We start from the raw sequence: 21042 nt of genomic DNA, 5'->3' as shown, positions 1-21042 counted from the left end.
CATCAGTCTCTAAAGGATAATGCAACTCTACATGGTTGGAATAAGGAATTCTGAAATTCACATATCATTTAATCACAGCTCTTTTCCTCCACCAGTCATATGATATAAACAATATTCATTGTCATTACTTCCTCTGACTCCCACTGAATTCATCCTTATCTAATTACATATCAATTATATACAACCAAAGATAGTGAATTCATTTCATCCATACACAGTCTGAACACTTTATTTCTCTCTGAAACTATTTCTCTTCTGTTTATATGGTCACATATGGTCACATTACCACCTTATCATTACCTTTATTATTGTTTGTGTTCCTTTCTCAAGTTCAAGTTTCCCCTCTATCCCATAATGAGAAGCAGTACAAACAATTACAAATTTTTGTAACTATGGGGTCAGTTTCCTCTTTTTCCAGTTTTTTTGCTAGCTAGCTTTAGCATTTTCCTAAAGTATTTTAATCTATTTTATAATTTATAAATATCTAATTAATAAAGTAATAAATGTTATAGTTAACCATTTAATTAAGGTTGTCAATAATATTGTAATGTCAATTATATAATATTTGTGTTTTCTAGTCTATTTATTCTAATTATAATGTCTCTCTCTATTAATTACTAGCCAAATCAGTTTGCAATTATCCAGCACAGGCTACTTTTCTATGCAAAGTTTCATATTCAAGATAAAACTGTTTTGCATTGTCTCTTAATACTTGTAATAATGTATCTCAGTATTCAGAAACAGCCCCATCACCCACAGTAAGATCTGCAGTAAAAAAAGTCCTGTTTTCTCAAAAAGAAAGCAGAATTCAATTCAGAGAGTCATTAGCCAGAACCATTAACTTCAATGAGCGCATATCAGGACTAGTAGTAGTTAACACTGACAGTTCATGCATCGGGTTGTTACAGGCACCCCTCCATTTAATATCCCATACACATATGCACATTCAAACATACACATGCACATACAGCACACACCACATACCTGTTACTGAGCTGTCAGAATGTCCCTGATGTCTCCTTTGTTTTTTCTGCCTCAGAAGCCATGAATGATTACAGTCAGTCAATGATGCCAGACATTAAGGTTCCATTATTCCTATTGGGCAGAAACTGCACTGTGATGTCAGACCTGTTACTTTATCATTTTTTTCTGAGCCACATTTTAGAAATGTTTCCCGATGTTTTCCAGTGTTCATCCTGACTTTATCCTGAAGCTTTCTCAGAAATGTACATACCTAGATCCCTCTCAAATACATGGTAGAAAAGCCCATGCAGCATTAACTTATTAGTTAGTGTATCAGGTTAATGCTACATTTTCCTATAACAAAAGTACAGGGTTTGAAGTCCCCAACCCCCTATTCTAATGTATATATATTTTATTTTTACTTTTGTTTTTATGTAATGCAAGACACAGCGTCTAGTGGTGGTGCAGCAGTGGACTACTATTCTCTGTAAGATGGGAGGGGGCAGAATTTGAATCTATTTAGTACCTTTAAGGCATGCTGTTGATAGTATCCCTGGTGTCTAGCATTCCTTTCCCTGACCAATGTCTTCCATTTTTTCCAAGTGCCTTTCAGGCACAATATGCACACTATCCCTGGTGGCTAATATTTCCCCAACCTACATCTTTATAGTTGACCCATGTCTAGTGACTTTGCATGTTAGTCTAAGAGAGTGCAGAGATAATACAGTCCACCGACCCACATACATACACAATATACATTCACATGTTCATGCACACACACACACACACACACACACACACACACACACACACACACACACACACACACACACACACACACACACACACACACACACACACACACACACACATACACAAAGCTCCGACCTATTGCACTCACATAACCATTCACTCATTCACCAATGCTACATAACTGTAGACTCCCAGGATAACACACACACACACACACACACACACACACACACACACACACACACACACACACACACACACACACTCGTACATGCAGTCACACCAGCAGCCCCACACACACATGCATACATGCATCTCTCCCAACAATATCTGTCCACTAAAATCACAGCCCTTACCTCTACCGTGATATTGTGGCTGTGTAAATGACTTACTGCAAGCAGTTCTATGTGAGAGCACATGTCTAATTAGCATATGCTTCTCCCTTAGAGTGTCTCAGTAACGTTTAGCAGAGCTGCACAGACATCACATCATGGTGCTGCACATCTTCACGTTGTAGCACTGTGGAAAAGCGGTCTCTGAATCAGAGATAGATACTTGTATACACCTTGTAGTAACCTTTCTGAACCTGGTCCGAAAGTTTGGTGTACCGCTTACTTGAGAGATGCATTAAAAATATGTACACATACTTAACCTAAACTAACAGTCTTCATCAACTGCGATTTTGTCACATCTTTAGCTTTCCAATCATAAGGCAAACTTATTATTTTGCAAAGTTTAATTTGAATTCAGTATGTAGCATTTTTATTTTCTCATATGTTTCTCCTGTTCATTATTAAAAAGCCCCACCCTTAAACAGATCAACAATGTTTCTGTATTTTATAGATATAATTAGCATATAGCAAAAACATTTGAGGAAAAAATAAGTTCTCCCCAATCAATTATCTGCTATTATTTAAATGAGTATTTATAATCAGCAACTTGTGACCCTAGTTTCAAATATGATGTGTCTACTAATACTTTTAATCATGGATATAGGACAGCAGTGTCAAAAATATCCACTTTAAATGTTGTCTAATATAATAAAAAGAAACAAGCAAATAGCTTTATGTATAATACTAACAATATTTTAATTCAAAACATGAAAAATACTCCCATGATCTTTGTTATAAATATATAACATTGTTGTAGAGCATGGTGTGAAGAAATCAGACACTGTTATTTGTGCTAACATGTCTAGCTGAAGTTTTGTACATAATTTCAGATTGACCTGTGTATTATATGCCAGCATGACTAATTATGATATTGTAAATAATTTCTTACATGTTTATTTATAATCTGTTTGTACAGCATGTTTTAATTGCACAGCATGTTTTAAAGACTTGAACAGTGTCCTTTTACATTTACTACAAAAGGGCCTCACTGAGACAGATACCTGGTGTCAAAGCCATGGCCTGAAGCTCAATGCCAAAAAGTGTATTGTCATCCAATTTGGTAAAAACTCTGTACCCATGAACTACCACATAGCTGGTAGTCTACTTAATGCCAAAAATGTGATAAGAGACCTTGGGACACAGGTGGACAGTAGTCTCTCCTTTGATAATCACATTGCCACAGTGGTCAGGAAATCCTTCTACGTGGCTCATCTCATCACAAAAGGATTCTCATCCAGAAAAAAAGAGGTCATTGTTCCCCTCTACTCATCACTCATTAGACCCATTATAGAGTACAACGCCCCTTTTGGTATGTACCTCACAAGACATCTACAACAACTGGAAAGACCACAGAAATACCTCACAAAGAGGATTACTAGCCTCAAACAGATGCCCTATGCAGACCGTCTCAAAAAACTACAGCTTTACTCCATCGCATATCGCCTACTCAGGGGCAATCTCTGCCTAACATACAAAGCTATGTCAAACCCAGAGCTGTTGGACATGCTCCACTTAAAGAAATCCCAATCCCTCTGAGCTACACGCTTTAGGGACCTTAACCTTGTCACCACAAAAAACAGAACATGCTGGAGGGATAGATTCCTGTCCCAGAGACTTCCCATACTCTGGAACAGACTACCTATCTATGTCAAACAGAGCTCCTCATTAGCACTCTTCAAGAAAAATCTTGATGATTGGATGGGAAATTCACCCCGGGGATCACTTCTGTGGCTCTGTTCGACAGGGGCACAGGAAAATAATTTTCTTGGGTGGCGAAAGCCAGGGTACATTTTTTGGCTAGGCTTGTATGGGCCCAATTGCCGATAGCCTAGTACCTACCTATGAACCTATGAACTGAGCATGTTTGTGAAAAAAGATTCTAAAGGCAAACTGCCTCAGATTCAGCTGATCTGCAGATGATGCCATCAGAATCACGACAGTTGCTATGTGTTACTGTCAGAAGCTGAAAGACAGGAAGGAACTTTAGTAAACACCTGTTGGTTGATCTTCAAATTATAAAATGAAAATTTGAACAGGAACAGTTGTGACAGTTGGGCTAGTCTATAAAAGATCCTGCTGAAGACAGTTAACAGTCACTTATAGTTGTCTGTTACGGCTGTCAGTTGTCAGTTATAACAGTATGTTGCAGTTCACAGAAGTACTGTGCAGAAGATACCCAAAAGGACTTACCAAGAACTGTAAGCCTGCCTTTGCTCTGTTGTAGTAATTTAGTTTAGATCAGAAATGGTGTTATTTAGTGAGATAAGAAAATTATAACTAATCAGTTAGATCAGTTAGAGTTTTTGTGAATGTTGGATTTCTATCCTGTAGTATTGATTGCATTTTCCTGGAGACTGAGTTCTGTTTGTTTATTGGAAATTACTGTTTTATATGTTTGATCATTTTGTTCATTATTAAATATTTTTATTAACTTATATTGTGGCTGGTCAATCAATGTTTTCTTCAGTGATTTGAGAGTGGTTATACTTGCCTTGATAACTTCCCAGCCTACTCCAAAAGCCTGGCTGCTTAGGTCATATGCTACTTTTTTTCTTTAGTCTTTCGGCTTTTCCCGATTAGGGGCCACCACAGCAGATCACCGGTCTGCTTATGATTGGCAGTAGATTTTACGGTGTCGAGTTGCCAGCCCAGCAACCAACCTTCAGAGAAGGCACACACACACTCATGCACCTACCTGCATGTCTTTTTTAAAGTTTAGTTGATCACAGGGAGGACATGCAGATTCTGCACAGAAGGCGATCCAGCTGAGAATTGAACTGGAAAGCCTCTTGCAGTTATTCATTTTAATATTTAATTTTCATAATGGGACACCTCTTTAGAAGGGCATGAAGGCCCTCTGATTGGTGGCAGCATTACCTTATTATTTTGGGGGAGGGACCCAGCTGGAAATCTGTGTCAGGCTTTCCCAGAAGTGTTTGGATGTGCGAGATTTAATTTATTTAAGTGTGTTTATCAGCGGTCTTAAACTGGGACACATTTCTCTGGTGTGTAATAAGGAGTTACATTTGGGATGGACAGAAGAATACAGTCCAGTCCCAGATTTCTGTTGTGACCTTAGGGGGAAATTCTGTAATATTACTCCTGCTTAATTGACAGTCTTATAGTGGAGTCATAGTGAGGATGAAAGCTTCTTAGTTACTGACCCAAGTTAGTAAGGGAGGTCACATTAATTGGTGGCAGTCTGGTGGGGTACTATCTGGATGTCACACATGAAGTGTTGCGATTACACTCCAATATCTGGAAGAAGACAGATCATTTAAGAACTACTATAGCCCAAGATCCAATGTTAACAAATATTAATCACTCTCTGCTTAACGTGTTAAGTTAGGTCTTGCACTAGGCAGTCAACTCTTCCAGTACTGACCAGCAAATGACAGGAACACATTTTTTCTCCCTGGTATCTTTGCTGGTAAAGGATACTGGACTTTGTCTTATAAACCTAGTTGTAAGAATAACAAGATTTATGTTTACATGCATTTTCTGAAAGATATGAAACCTGAATATGAAATGTATGTCATTATTTAATAACTTCAGTCCTCAGTGATTTACCTGAAAACAACAGATTTTATGAGGAACAGACTAAGCATATTAGGCAAAAATCTATACATTCTGTGAAAATCTGGACAGTTCAGAGGCATGGAAGCTGAGTCCAAACATAAGAGATTGAGCTACATTGTCTTCCTGACAGCACTTGATAAGTACTTAATGGCTCTGAAAGCTGACAAAACAATTATTGTTTTTTTGAAAAGCAGTAGTACATGGAGCAAATAAAGCTTCATGCACTACAAAAACTTACAATTGGGTCTCTGATCATAACCCTTAATTATGTCTTCTTGACAAGGATGCCAAGATTCACCGCTTGAGCATTGCTCTCAAGGTGACTTTCTTGGTATCCATGTCTCAAACACATAAGGAGGCTGTGATCTGCGTCCAGCTCATAATCTGCTACATTATCTTTCTTTAAAGCAATGCAACATACTGTCATGAATTCTCACGTATTCAAGCTCTTCTTTGATTCCAGTATTAGTCATAAAATTTAGTATTTTGTCCACAAATCTTCAATCACAGTATAATCCAGCTGGTATTAATTTAACAAGCAAGGATTTGATTTATCCACTAGTGTCACGTGACCCATCAAAGACCCAGTTTTAGAACCTTATTCCATTGCAAACATTTTCTGAAAGGCTTATTCCTCAGTCATTCTAACACGGAGGTAAATAATCCCATGCCATTCGTCACTGGTCCCCCATGCATCATACACACATTTATACATACATACTCTTCTTTTTCTATCTTAGGATTTCTGTTGTGCCCAGTTATATTCCACATCCGTATGACCAGCATAAAAAGAACTAAGCTAGTACATTTTCTTAACTGCATCCATTCTTTAACATTATCCGTCATCATTTTTGTACTTGTAAATAACTGCATGCCTTCAGGGAAAATACCTTCAGCACCATATAGAAAATCAGCTTATATTTTACTTTCCTTCATCTGGCATCCATGATCATTGTAGTATTTGCTGCAATGTAACTTACTTATTTATTTATTTATTGACGTTTGTTAACCGGGTTAGTCCAACTGGGCTTGTGGCCCATCTTCAGTGGAGACCCGAGGAGAAAAGCTCCAACAATACATTTATATTACAGAGTAACATATTAATACAAAAAAATAATGTGGTGAAAAACAGTTATACAGAGCAAAGGTTTTAACATTTGTTAGGTACGTATAAACAAGTTAAAGTTCCAAGTATGGAGAAGCAGCCAAAAAAGACATTAAGAAGCATACTTTTTCAGTGAGATAATGCATTGGGTAGAGCAGTAAAACAAAGTAAATATATAATTCTGCAGTTTGTGTGGAATTATGTAAATACCTTATGAGAAGTGAAAGGGGGGACTAAGTGGGGTCCTTGATAAGGGATAGTGTGTAAATACCTTATGAGAAGTGAAAGGGGGGACTGAGTGGGGTCCTTAATAAGGGAGAGTGTGGGGGGGGAGCTAAGTGGGATCATTACAAGGGCAGGTTCTGGAAATGAGAAAATATGTTTTTAGTTTTAAAGTGGGAAGTGGGTGAAATTATACATAAGTCAAGGGGAAGTCTGTTCCAGGCATGGCAACAGAGTGTTTATAAAGTAGTTTGCCTACGGACTTTGTTGGGTGGTAAATGTCAAGTAGTTGTTGATTAGAACTATGTAGGGTTTGGGATGGAGTGTAGATAGAGACTAAGCCAGAGAGAAATGGACATGAGGAGGGTTTATAAAGGATAGAGTGAAGCATGTGAAATTGATAAAGTAGCAATAGTTGGGGAAGTTCAAGCCACTGGAGAGAGTTTAAGGCAGTGCAGTGGTATGATTTGTATGGGGAGTTAGTAATGAATTTGGCTATTTTATGGTGAGTTTGTTGAAGTTTATTAAGGGTGGTGACCTGAATATTGGTAAGGACTGGGGCGGCATATAGGAGGGTAGGGAGGAGGACGACCTGTCCTAGAGGAAGTCGAGCATCAGGAGTTAAGAATCTTTTGTTCCGATAAAGCAGGCCTAATTTCTGGTGTGTTCTTTTTATACACTGGTGCATGTGTAGGTTGAACTTTAGTTCATCATCGATGATGACCCCAAGGAGTTTGGTATGGTTGTTAGGTAGGATAGTTGTATTAACTTCATAAAAATCATTATCTATTAATATTGTTTGACCTTCTACCATACATCTCTTTTCTGGCTGCAGAGTTGCACACAAAGCTTGCTCCATCTCATATTATGACATAAGTTCTACTGTTCAGGATTTGCCATATTTTTGGTCAGCTAAAAGGGAAAGACAGCCATTGTTCTTCTTCAATTCCCAGCTACTTCTTAGTGAACCCATGCTAGAGTGCAGTCCTTGTCCTTATAAAGTCCAAAGGATCTGGCCTTCCTCTGACCTCAAAACAATCCATCAATCAGCTTCAGCTTTAACATCACAGGTTCATAGGAAGTTGCTAAGCTAATGGCCCTAAGGCCCTTAAAAGCCAAGCCAAGTTCTACCCTTATTTCCATGATTATCATCTAATGCCTGGGTCCAAGAGCAATACAAGTGGAACCCCCAGGGTGAATTTATGGTTAGCCATCCAATCGTCCAGACTGTGTTTGAAGAGGGTCAATGAGGTGCTCTGTTTGACATGAAGTGAGAGTCTGTTCCAAAGGTGGATAACCTCTTTAAGACAAATCTGTCCCTCCAGCAGGTTCTATTAATGTCACATACCAGGATAAAGTCTTTAGAGTAACCCGTGTACCATTTGACTTGCAGATATGCAGTATTTCCAATAAAGAATTGTAAGAGATTGCCTTATATGCAAGACAGAAATTGCCTCCGAATAGTCTGCATGAAACAGAATAAAGTAGCAGTGATTTCAGATGATCCATATAGGACAGATGCTGAAGACATTGACTTTTCCTTGTGATGAACCTTTGTGGTTTCTCCAATTGCTGGAAGTGCTTGAAAGATACATACCAAAAGGGGCATTGTACTCATTTATTGGTCTGATGAGGGAAGAGTACAGGGAGTTTATAACTTCTTTTTTTCTGGAAGCAATGCCCTTACTTATGAGATGAGCAATATAGAATGTGCTTTTTACCTGTGTGGAGACATGGTGGTCAAAGGTGAAACTGCTGGTAGCTTGTGTCCCTAGGTCTCTCACCACTGAGAGCATACTTAATTGCTGTTGATGTGGTAGTTAGCAGGAACATCACTTTTACTGAAAGGAATGATAATACATTTTTTTGCATTGAGTTTAAGGCCATGACTTTGGCAGCAATCATTTGCTTGTGTAAGACCCTCTTGTAGGATGTTGATATCATTTGGAGATTCTATGACTGCTTCCAGTTTGCAGTCATCAGCAAACCTTGTCAGCCACAGACCTTTGGTTTTTGCTTGCACTTCAGAGAAATAGATTCCAAACAGTAGAGGTCCCAGGACTGATCCCTGTGGAACATCACTGGTTACAGGTCTGCTGTTGGATGTGGAGTTCCCTATTTTGACTATATGTGTTCTATCAGTGAGTCAGGTAGTGACCCATCTAATGATATAAGGGTGATACCTACCTGGGTGAGTTTGTCAATGATGCCTGAGTGGGGGATAGTGTCAAAAGTCTTGGCTACGTCTAGGTAGGCTGTATGCACAGATTTCTCCTTTTCCAGGGCCTTGGTGACTGTCTCAAAGAAGTCCATCAGGTTTAACAGGCATGATCTCCTTTTGACAAATCCAAACTAAGTAGGGTCAAGTGTTTGGAGATTACCTATATCTTTGTTGATAAGGTCCATGATGATTCTCTCCATGGTCATGCAGATAAGGCTAGTCAGACTAATAGGTATACAGATCCCAGGTTCAGTGGAAGTGCCACCTTCGTGCAAGGGAATAACAGTGGCCATTTTCCATTCAGCTGGGATGAAGCCGGTGCTTAGACTATGATTGAAAAGAGTACCCAATGGTGTTGTTAATTCTTGTTGGAGCCAATGTAGGACTCAGCCTGGGATGTTATCAGGTCCAATAGATGCTCTGTTTTTGGCCTTAGAGAGGGCATTTATGACAAGCTCTATAGAGATACAAGGTAGGAGACAGTTAATAGCGATGTCATGGGGTACATGTGGCAGTGACAGGGGAGTGAAGTTTCACAGAACCTGTTGGCCAACAGGTTAGCTATGTCTACAGGCTCAGTATATCATGGTGGCACAGCTTATATTTTACTTTCCTTCATCTGGCATCCATGATCATTGTAGTATTTGCTGCAATGTAACTTACTTATTTATTTATTTATTGACGTTTGTTAACCGGGTTAGTCCAACTGGGCTTGTGGCCCATTTTCAGTGGAGACCCGAGGAGAAAAGCTCCAACAATACATTTATATTACAGAGTAACATATTAATACAAAAAAATAATGTGGTGAAAAACAGTTATACAGAGCAAAGGTTTTAACATTTGTTAGGTACGTATAAACAAGTTAAAGTTCCAAGTATGGAGAAGCAGCCAAAAAAGACATTAAGAAGCATACTTTTTCAGTGAGATAATGCATTGGGTAGAGCAGTAAAACAAAGTAAATATATAATTCTGCAGTTTGTGTGGAATTATGTAAATACCTTATGAGAAGTGAAAGGGGGGACTAAGTGGGGTCCTTGATAAGGGATAGTGTGTAAATACCTTATGAGAAGTGAAAGGGGGGACTGAGTGGGGTCCTTAATAAGGGAGAGTGTGGGGGGGGGGAGCTAAGTGGGATCATTACAAGGGCAGGTTCTGGAAATGAGAAAATATGTTTTTAGTTTTAAAGTGGGAAGTGGGTGAAATTATACATAAGTCAAGGGGAAGTCTGTTCCAGGCATGGCAACAGAGTGTTTATAAAGTAGTTTGCCTACGGACTTTGTTGGGTGGTAAATGTCAAGTAGTTGTTGATTAGAACTATGTAGGGTTTGGGATGGAGTGTAGATAGAGACTAAGCCAGAGAGAAATGGACATGAGGAGGGTTTATAAAGGATAGAGTGAAGCATGTGAAATTGATAAAGTAGCAATAGTTGGGGAAGTTCAAGCCACTGGAGAGAGTTTAAGGCAGTGCAGTGGTATGATTTGTATGGGGAGTTAGTAATGAATTTGGCTATTTTATGGTGAGTTTGTTGAAGTTTATTAAGGGTGGTGACCTGAATATTGGTAAGGACTGGGGCGGCATATAGGAGGGTAGGGAGGAGGACGACCTGTCCTAGAGGAAGTCGAGCATCAGGAGTTAAGAATCTTTTGTTCCGATAAAGCAGGCCTAATTTCTGGTGTGTTCTTTTTATACACTGGTGCATGTGTAGGTTGAACTTTAGTTCATCATCGATGATGACCCCAAGGAGTTTGGTATGGTTGTTAGGTAGGATAGTTGTATTAACTTCATAAAAATCATTATCTATTAATATTGTTTGACCTTCTACCATACATCTCTTTTCTGGCTGCAGAGTTGCACACAAAGCTTGCTCCATCTCATATTATGACATAAGTTCTACTGTTCAGGATTTGCCATATTTTTGGTCAGCTAAAAGGGAAAGACAGCCATTGTTCTTCTTCAATTCCCAGCTACTTCTTAGTGAACCCATGCTAGAGTGCAGTCCTTGTCCTTATAAAGTCCAAAGGATCTGGCCTTCCTCTGACCTCAAAACAATCCATCAATCAGCTTCAGCTTTAACATCACAGGTTCATAGGAAGTTGCTAAGCTAATGGCCCTAGGGCCCTTAAAAGCCAAGCCAAGTTCTACCCTTATTTCCATGATCATCATCTAATGCCTGGGTCCAAGAGCAATACAAGTGGAACCCCCAGGGTGAATTTATGGTTAGCCATCCAATCGTCCAGACTGTGTTTGAAGAGGGTCAATGAGGTGCTCTGTTTGACATGAAGTGAGAGTCTGTTCGAAAGGTGGATAACCTCTTTAAGACAAATCTGTCCCTCCAGCAGGTTCTATTAATGTCACATACCAGGATAAAGTCTTTAGAGTAACCCGTGTACCATTTGACTTGCAGATATGCAGTATTTCCAATAAAGAATTGTAAGAGATTGCCTTATATGCAAGACAGAAATTGCCTCCGAATAGTCTGCATGAAACAGAATAAAGTAGCAGTGATTTCAGATGATCCATATAGGACAGATGCTGAAGACATTGACTTTTCCTTGTGATGAACCTTTGTGGTTTCTCCAATTGCTGGAAGTGCTTGGAAAGATACATACCAAAAGGGGCATTGTACTCATTTATTGGTCTGATGAGGGAAGAGTACAGGGAGTTTATAACTTCTTTTTTTCTGGAAGCAATGCCCTTACTTATGAGATGAGCAATATAGAATGTGCTTTTTACCTGTGTGGAGACATGGTGGTCAAAGGTGAAACTGCTGGTAGCTTGTGTCCCTAGGTCTCTCACCACTGAGAGCATACTTAATTGCTGTTGATGTGGTAGTTAGCAGGAACATCACTTTTACTGAAAGGAATGATAATACATTTTTTTGCATTGAGTTTAAGGCCATGACTTTGGCAGCAATCATTTGCTTGTGTAAGACCCTCTTGTAGGATGTTGATATCATTTGGAGATTCTATGACTGCTTCCAGTTTGCAGTCATCAGCAAACCTTGTCAGCCACAGACCTTTGGTTTTTGCTTGCACTTCAGAGAAATAGATTCCAAACAGTAGAGGTCCCAGGACTGATCCCTGTGGAACATCACTGGTTACAGGTCTGCTGTTGGATGTGGAGTTCCCTATTTTGACTATATGTGTTCTATCAGTGAGTCAGGTAGTGACCCATCTAATGATATAAGGGTGATACCTACCTGGGTGAGTTTGTCAATGATGCCTGAGTGGGGGATAGTGTCAAAAGTCTTGGCTACGTCTAGGTAGGCTGTATGCACAGATTTCTCCTTTTCCAGGGCCTTGGTGACTGTCTCAAAGAAGTCCATCAGGTTTAACAGGCATGATCTCCTTTTGACAAATCCAAACTAAGTAGGGTCAAGTGTTTGGAGATTACCTATATCTTTGTTGATAAGGTCCATGATGATTCTCTCCATGGTCATGCAGATAAGGCTAGTCAGACTAATAGGTATACAGATCCCAGGTTCAGTGGAAGCGCCACCTTCGTGCAAGGGAATAACAGTGGCCATTTTCCATTCAGCTGGGATGAAGCCGGTGCTTAGACTATGATTGAAAAGAGTACCCAATGGTGTTGTTAATTCTTGTTGGAGCCAATGTAGGACTCAGCCTGGGATGTTATCAGGTCCAATAGATGCTCTGTTTTTGGCCTTAGAGAGGGCATTTATGACAAGCTCTATAGAGATACAAGGTAGGAGACAGTTAATAGCGATGTCATGGGGTACATGTGGCAGTGACAGGGGAGTGAAGTTTTCACAGAACCTGTTGGCCAACAGGTTAGCTATGTCTACAGGCTCAGTATATGTGGTATCATTAACTATCAGTTTGGCACAAATATGGGCCTTTTCTTTTAGATTATGGATGTAACTAAAGAATGCCTTATGGTTGTCCTTAGTTGAGAAAGCAAATTTGAATTTGTAGTTTGCTTTTTAGGACTTTCCAAGAAGTCTTATTTGCTTGTTTAAACTGAGGAGGGAGTGTTTCCAGTTTAGGTCTCACTCCCTGTTACTCTTAGACAGCAATTTCTTCCTCTTATTGTAAAGCCTGTTAATGGCAGTTGTCCATCAGGCAGGCTTGTTCTTCCATGAGGAGCTTGTTTTGGTCATATCAGGTACAGCCGAGTCAAGGCAGTTATACAGGTGTTTGTATAAAGCACTGGTGTAGAACTTGGCATAGTTGCCAATTCAACCTGGGTGGTGCAATGAAGCTTTTTATATCATTTCGTAAGAGGTTATAATCTGCTTTGTAGAAAATTTTTAGTTTAGTTGCTGCTGGGGGGGGGGTTCAGGTGTGATAGTTACTTCGAATGAGACTGATTTGTGGTCAGATCTCACCAGGTAAGACCTCACAGTGGGGGAACTACAGTGGTCCCCTATATTGGTAAGTACCAGATCCAGGATGTTGGAACCCCTTGTGGGGGTGTTAACTAGCTGGTCCAGGGCATTGGAGTTAACAAAGTCGAGGAACCTTTGGGCAAGTGAGTTTGAGGATGAGTAATTCACCCAGTCAATGGATGGGTAGTTATAATCGCCCAAAACCATGTTGTTCAGATATATCTTGATAGACCCAAGTAGATCCAAATAGGCAAAGTGGGTGTCCTGACTCATGGAGGGGGTCCTCTAGCTGGCAATGACTTGAATAGGTTCCCTAACAACAGTTAATTGCACTTTCAGTATCTCCAGAGAATCATACTGTTTAACCAATCTGGAGGTGTATTTATCTTTAATGAATATTGATACACAGCCTCCTTTAGTTTTCACACCTTCAATTTGTGGTCTGAATGTGTAGAAGGATGTGCAACCTGGTATGGCTGCAGTGCTCACACAGTCTTGAACCAGGTCTCTGTGATTGCACAAATGGCTGCATCTTCCAAGGTGAGGACTGCTTCTGGTGAGTGCAGCTTCATTTTAAGACTCCTAGTGTTTAGCAGCATAACCTTGAGGTTGTTTTTCGATGGAGTTTTTACATCAGGATTTTGTCCTTGAGACATTGCCTAAAAAGGCACTATGAGGGTGACAAAAGCCTTAGCCAGGGGTGACAGATGAAGACCATCTCTGGCAAAGCATTAAGGTCTGTCGATCATGTCACCCCAGGCTGACAGATACTGGATCCCCTTAGAATGACACCAGAAACTAAGCCAATTATTGAAATCAATCATTTTCTGTTTGTAGTGAGGCATCATCCTAGGTGAAGGTAAAATGCTACTTAAGTATAGGGACATACCTGCCTGAGGCACATAATCTGAGAGTTCAGTCTTGTTTCTGTTCATATACTCCAGACAGGTATGTGTCAAGTCTTTCACACCAACATGGACTATGATGGAGTCATAACAGTACCTCTTGTTGAGAGACTTGATTGCATGTGCGATATAGCAGATCCTAGCACCTGACAGACAGCTGACCACAACCTTTTCCTTATCAAGCCTGGTGAGAGGGACATCTGTTTGTCTCACGATGGAATCACCTATGACTAATATGTTTGGTTTTGTGTTTTCCCTTAAGGGCTTGACAAATGAGACATTGGTGCATGAGCTATTATGTGTATTGTGTTCTGTAGAGGAAGTGTTTGTGTTTGGGAGGTCTCTGGTGTTTAGGTACATTTCTGGTGAGGACTTCTGCATATGTAGGTATGTGTGATATGTGTTTGGGTGGAGTAGGAGGAGAGGTGTGAATGCTGTCAATCCTCTCATTGCCATATGCACTGACTGGTGTGTGAGAGAGCATGGAATCAAGGTTCTTAATATAGTTGCATTTCTCACTTGTTGAGTTTGTGTGAACTAGGAGTAGAGGGTTGTTGGTGAACATGAGGCAGTTGCTACACTCTTCGTGGATGCCCATGTCAACCAAACTGACTGGAGAAACTGTGGGAAATTGTCCGTCCATAGTGTTAGGTAAATTTATATTGTCAGGAAAAGAGGTCACACTTAGCAATGGCTAGTGGGTGAGAGGTGTGTTGGTAACTCTGAGGCTAGGCTTAGTGGTCAACCTGACAGTAGAGCAGGGCTGCAAGAAACCTCTGGAGGACCACAAGCAAATGGTAAGTGAAAATTTAACAAGCAAAGCATTTGAGTCTATAACCACCAATGGTAAACACAGCTATGCGGTAGTGCACAGTGTTGCATAACACACAAACAAGTGCAAACACGGAGCTTAAATAAAACAAGAAATAAGCCTTTTAACTCAAACTAGCCAATAAGGATGCTCTCTGAGCTCTAGTCCAATCCCCCTTGATTAGATAGGACCCAGACAGCACTCTCCTCCCACAAGGGTGAAAAAGGGCCTTTGCCCTCAACAATGGCTTGAATTTGATGCTTAGAAGTTACAAAACAGACCCAAAAACAACAAACCTGGAACTGAGCTATGCTACAGGTGAACTAGTACAGTATACAGTAAAATGTGGCAAAAAACGTTCAGACAATTCAAACAAACAGTAGAATGCAAATACAAATTTAAAGTGCAATATAAGAGCAAAACAGGTACTAATAGTTAATTGGAAACAACAGATGCCTCAGATCTTAAAGTATCTCAGTGAAGAGCTGGTTTTAATGCTCAAGTGATACCAAACAGCCTAGATTCAGCAAGTCAGAATATCGCCTCTGCGATAAAATGCAGAAGTACTAGAAATTCAAAGTGCATAAAATCAAAGTCACAACAGCAAAAAACAGTTTAAATAAAGCAACAATTTACCAGCAATTCCCAGCTTAGATTGGTGTAGGCCATACTCTCCCACCACAAGAGGCTAGACCACAAACTCTCCTAGTGTAAAAAAATAGTTTTGGAGTCCAAGTGCTTAAGTCAGAACTAAGATACTTCAGAATAACAGACACAATATAACTTCAACCAGCAATTTCCAGCTTAGAAGGGTATAGGCTATCCAGTCCTGCTACACAAGTTTAGACCACAAATCTACCTAATGTAAAGTAACTAGTTTGGAACCCAAGTGCTTAAACCAGAATAAAAACACTTAGAATAACAGGCACAATAAGCCTTCACCAGCAATTTTCAGCTTAGAAGGGTGTAGGCCACAATCTCCTGCCACAAGAGTCTAGACCTCAACTCTCCCAATGTAAAATAACTGGTTTGGAGCCCAAGTGCTTAAACCAGAACTAACACACATTCAGAATAACAGACACAATGAGCCTTCAACCAGCAATTTTCAGTTTAGAAGTGTGTAGGCTATTCTCACCAGCCACAAGAGTTTAGACCATAAAACTTCCTCTTCCTAATGTAAAATAACTGGTTTGGAACCTAAGTGCTTAAACCAAAACTAAGAGATTTTCAGAATAACAGACAGAATGAGCCTTCAACCAGCAATGCCCAGCTTAGAAAGGTGTAGGCTATCCTGTCCTGCCACAAGAGCTAAGACCACAAATCTTCCTAATATGAAATAACTGGTTTGGAACCCAAATGCTTAAACCCGAACAAACATACAATACGCCTTCACCCAGCAATTCTCAGCTCAGAAGTGCAGAGGCTACCATCTCCTCCCATAAGAGTGTACACCACACACCTTATTGTAAAATAATTGACCTGAAGCCCAAGTCCATAAAGCAAAACTAAGAATCTTAGAATAACAATTACAATTTAATCAGGCTACTAACAAATAGTTATAAATGCATCAGAATGAATGCAATTGAACGCTTTTAAGAATCTTGCCTTATTTTCTGAATGTAACAACTGCTAATCAGTATAACTTAATTGTATAGATGTCACTATTACATTGCAACACATATCATGCCCTCTCTTTGTTATATGCAACATCATGACATCATGCTTGTCATGAAAGAAATTTGAATCAGCCATTTTGCACACCTCAAGTTTTTGGCATAAATGGTAAGTGACTTAACTCAAGCAAGACCCCTTCCAATGTTTTACCAATGTCTTTAGTGTTGAGCACTGTTCTGAATCATTGCTATTTTCAGACCAGAAAACAGTTTCTTAACCTACTGGATTGCCTATTTCTTCAGCTATTACATCTTTTTTTCCTTTTTCTCATCTTCTTTCCTCATCATTATAAGAAAAAAAATCTTTGCACACCAGTGGTATAAAACTTGCATTGAATAAGAAACATTAAACGGCAAAACATCTTATTTTATTTTGATACATTAAAAACTGAAGAAAATGCCAACCATGCAAAGAACAGCAAGATCTCTGGGAGTATATGGAATGTTTAATTTATTCAGGTTAGCTCATGGTACTGGCTCTTGGGCTGCAACACCCCCACACACACACACATAAAAAGAAAGATCTCGTCTCATTATTGTCTGCCATTTGGTACAGAGGGTTAAGACTGTGAAATGTACCTCAGTAGTACAGGGTTGAATTCTCTTAACCAGCATTTACCTACTCAGTGATCCTGAGTGAGTCACTTAATCAGACATTGTTTCCAGATTGCCCCTGAAAAGGGACTGTGGGTCCATTGAAACTATTTGGTTAACAAATGGTTATTATTATTATTATTATTATTATTATTATTATTATTATTAAACATTTAAAAAGATTACAGAGCTCAACTATTAGTTCTAAATCAAAAATGATTTTTTCTTTTTTCACAGGTACAAAGAACTCTGTGTATGTGCAGAGTTAAAACGAAAAAAAGAAAAAGCTTAATCCACATGCCTTATGAGGAAATGGAAAACATTACTAAATTCCTATTGTCACAGGTTTCTTTAAGAGACTGATTCATCCTGAGACTGAAGGTATATAAAGAAAATAACAGGTATGCAGAATAGTGACTTTTTCAAGTACATGTTTTACAGGCATTCTGCCTATGATTGCCAGCATGTAAGTACTTAAACAATTTAAGAGTGTGTGTGTGTGTGTGTGTGTGTGTGTGTGTGTGTGTGTGTGTGTGTGTGTGTGTGTGTGTGTGTGTGTGTGTGTGTATGAGTGTATGAATGTGTGTGTGGGGGAGGGGTCTTTCAGTTGTCCATAATTTTGCATAATGTCTTTGTTTACTCTTATATTGGTCTGTTCCTTATAAAGTTTGTGACTTATCTGTCAAACCAGTGAGGTTTGCCATCACTAAATAATAATGACAAACATTTGAGTTTTGCACTCCATAAACTTCAAAAATGCATGCAACGGCAAAGCCTTTGATTTTAGAAAGTTTCTTTGTGTTTAAAACAACATATTTCCCTGATTTTGTCCTTTGTCCGCCATTAATTTTTAGCTTTCTCTTAAACAAAGATGATTATGTATGTGTGTGTGTGTGGGGGGGGTCATTGCAGTGGTTTGAACACTGTATTTTGGCATCATTGAGCTGATAAGATAAATAACTGCTACTCAGAAATATATATATTTACCCATTCATTTGCTCACAATCAAACATCTGAGATGTACAGTCAGTTATAAAAGTGGATACAATTGATAGTCACATCCATGTGTCTATGTGTTAATATGTCTATTAAGTATGGATGTGAAGGGGGTGATGTAAATGATCACAGCTGTCCCAACTTTTGCAGAACAAAGTCAACTTTTTCCTCACATTTTGATTTTTTCCTTGTAAAGTTTGTGTTTCTCCTGGCAAATCAGTGAATATTGCAGTCACTAAATAATGATGACAAGCATTTGAACTTTAGATATGGCCTTTACAAAATTACGCTAGTGAAAAACATGCTATTCTAGGAAATTTCTAGGTATCTAAAGACAATAGCTGCCCTTGATTTTGATCCTTTTTCCACCATTATTTTTAAGCGTCCGCCTTAATTCTTGAGCTAAGAGATAAAGACTTATGTGGGGTTTGCAGTGAGATGTATTTTGACAGCAGCAAGCTAAAAGATAAATTATGTAGCTGTTATTTACAGATTTATTCATTGATTTGATCACAATAAAACATCTGAGACAATCACAGTGACTTTAATTGATGGATGCATGTGTGTACGTGCATGTGTGCCACTCAACAAAAGCCCCTAAGGCAGAACAGCAGGCACAACACACTAGTCATAGGTGACTCAGTAGTGAGGCACACTGATGTCCCACTCACTAGGTTGAATAAGGAGAAAGTAACAGTCAGCTGCCTGTCAGGTGCCAGGATCCGCCACATAACGCACGCACTCAGGTCCCTCAACAACAGGTACAAATATGACTCTGTCATTGTACATGTGGGTGTGAATGACCTGAGAAATACCTCCCTGGACTACATGAAAAGAGACATGGAGGAGCTCTCGGATTATGACCCTAGCCCTGAGCAGCATCCTACCATCACCCAGAATGATACCACAGTACAAGCAGAAAATGATCGATATCAACAATTGGCTACGTTTCTGGTGTCATTCTAAGGGGATCCAGTACCTGTCTGCCTGGGATGACATGATTAACAGACCTCAATGCTTTGCCAGGGATGGCCTGCATCTGTCACTCCTAGGCTGTCAGATACTGGCCAAGGCTCTTGCCACCCCTATAGTGCCTTTTTTAGGTGGTGTTCCAAAGACCAAATTACCACCATAACAGCTGCAAACAAATGCAATCTGAGGATCATGCTGCTCAACGCTAGAAGTCTAAATCTCAAAATGCACTCATTCGAAGCACTCCTTAAAATGGAGAACATCGACTTTTGTGCTGTAACAGAGACCTGGTTCAAGGAAGCAGAAATCACCCCTGCACTACCAGGCTATAACTCATTCCACACCCTTTGGCCCCAGAACTTGGACCGAAGCTCCAAAGGTGGTGGTGTTTCCATATTCATAAAGGATGCACACACCTCCAGACTGGTAGCCCAACATAGAGCATCAGAGATACTTCAGGTGCAGCTAACATTGGGAAAGACAGCAACTCAGGTCATAGCCTGATACAGGTCCACAACAATGTCCCAAGACTCACACCCCACATTTCTAAGCACATTGGAGAATATTAGGGTTCAACTTAACACAGTCATACTGGCCGACTTCAACTACCGCTCCATTAACTGGGAAAACTACTCATGTACCAATACACTTGCCCAACGTTTCCTGGAATTCATTAATTCAAATGCCCTGGACCAGCTCGTTCTTACCCCCACTAGAGGTAGCAACATCCTTGACCTAGTCATTACTAACATGGGCGACCATTGCTCTACACCAGTAGTTAACTCCTCCCTGGTTAGATCCGACCACAAACTAGTCACCCTGGAAATCCACATCATTCCCACCCAATCCTCCCCGCAAAGGTAGTCACCATGAAAAACTTCTCCAAAGCTAACTTTGGGCTCCTAAAAACAGAGGTGGCTAACTTCATGGCACCCATGCAAATGGAGAATAGTTGCATGACTGCCGAATCATACATCAATGCACTGTACAAACATGTAAACAAATGCATGGATCTCACCATACCCTATAGAACCAAGATGTTCTCTTCCAAAAAAGGAAGCCAATCTGGTGGTCCCTTGCCATAAACAAACTCTACAACAGAAAGAGGAAACTGATGCAGAATAAGGTGAAGTCCCAAGATTGGAAAAACTCCCTTATCAGCCCCAACAATATGTTGAGATCCCTCATCAAATCCTCTAAAGCTAGCTATGAAAACAGAATTGCAGCAGATAGTAAAGACAACTGCAAGGCCTTCTATAGTTATGTAAAGAATCTCCATGGCAATATCCAGATTTGCTCTGAGCTACTGCACAATGGTACCTCCTACACCGAGCCAACAGATATTGCCAATATACTGGTTGACAGATTTAGTGCGAGCTTTACCTCCCCCAAAGGATCAATCACAATACCAGTAGATTTCCAGGCACCATTCAGGAATCATAGAAAAACTCAGTAAGCTAGGCATCAACTCCTATATCACTAGGTGGGTTGCAAACTGGCTCACAGA

Source organism: Protopterus annectens, chromosome 2.part0 (genome assembly GCF_019279795.1).
Source record: "Protopterus annectens isolate FY-2018-M chromosome 2.part0, PAN1.0, whole genome shotgun sequence".
Lineage (NCBI taxonomy): Eukaryota > Metazoa > Chordata > Ceratodontiformes > Protopteridae > Protopterus > Protopterus annectens.
The sequence above is the reverse complement of the archived record's forward strand: the minus strand, read 5'-3'. Positions refer to the sequence as shown.